The 1,288-nt window shown below is 41.8% G+C and overlaps 1 long non-coding RNA gene across 1 annotated transcript in view; it reads right to left on the reverse strand.

The window, feature by feature from the left end:
* Positions 1 to 1,288, reverse strand: part of LOC101851548 — a 13,883-nt gene that overhangs the window by 896 nt on the left and 11,699 nt on the right. The gene's annotated exons all lie outside the window — the stretch shown is intronic.

A 1,288-nucleotide genomic window follows, 5' to 3' on the forward strand; every position in this document is an offset into this window, starting at 1 on the left:
AACCCCCCACCCCCCAAAAAAAACCACACACACCAAAAACACCCCAAACTCTCAGTGACAAGTCACATGAAACATTTCTAGTTTGTTTTTAAGGGCTTACAACACATACAACATTGTGAGTTAATAAAAATGCACAAGAGCAGAGGAACGAGTGAGTAATAACAAATTGCTACCCGAAAATTACAAAGTTCTTTCTGCTCAGTCCCTCGTTTTGAGAAATGTGACGTTAAAAATTTGAGTTTCACAACGTGTCGGTCAAGCGTTTTCGAATGCAATTCTTTGAATATCTTGATAACGACTTCAAATAGCTTTAAGGTTTTGATAGAGAAGATAGAACATTTGGTTTCTGATCTCGTGGTCTTTGTAACTCAAAACGACCAAAAACGACAGATAGAACTTTGTCATTCTAAGGCGGCGAAATAACAAAGCACAGAAACACATTTGTTAAACTGCCTCTCATCCCCACATATAAGGGAAAGGCACACAAAGAGCATAGGAACAGGACAGGCACCCAATGACACTATTCACATCACGCCACTGCCGACAGTCCACATGTGAGTAAGTGAGTAGTATTATTATTAATTTTAAGAGCAAGAGGCCCTAACACTGAGAGCTTCAAAGTATTGGGATACCTTGAAAATTCTAACATTGATAGTGGGGGAGAAATGCAGGCCACTTCGATACTTTCGGGGTTTTTTTGTGAGGGGAGAAAGATTGACCATCTCACATATACACGCATACACACACATACAAAACACATACATACATGAATGCACCCTCACACACGCAGACACAAATAGGCACCTGCGTAAGAAACCAACACCGACATAGAGGGTACACCATTAGCAAGCTACAGTAAAGTTGTCATTATGCTGGCTTACAGTGAAAGAAACCTTACTTTTCATCCTCACTAGCGCATTCTTCAACTTTGGTTGCTCAAAGACTTCCCAAGTCTCCCCTGGTTGTTAAATGGGTCTAAAACCACACAACACCACACCTTACGACTCACACATGCACACCCATACACACACATGCACACACATATACACACATACACACGCACGAACACACACACACCCACACACACACACACACCCACACACACACCCACACAAACATATTATAATTACAGACGGAAACATAATAATATACAAAATATAGATAAATGAGAATACTGATCTTCGCACTCTTACATATTATCTTCTCGCCTCATTGTCCCACCCCTAACCTCCACCTCCCCCCCCCCCACCCACACACACACACACACACACACACACACACACACACA

This window comes from Aplysia californica, unplaced genomic scaffold (genome assembly GCF_000002075.1).
Source record: "Aplysia californica isolate F4 #8 unplaced genomic scaffold, AplCal3.0 scaffold00013, whole genome shotgun sequence".
NCBI lineage: Eukaryota > Metazoa > Mollusca > Gastropoda > Aplysiida > Aplysiidae > Aplysia > Aplysia californica.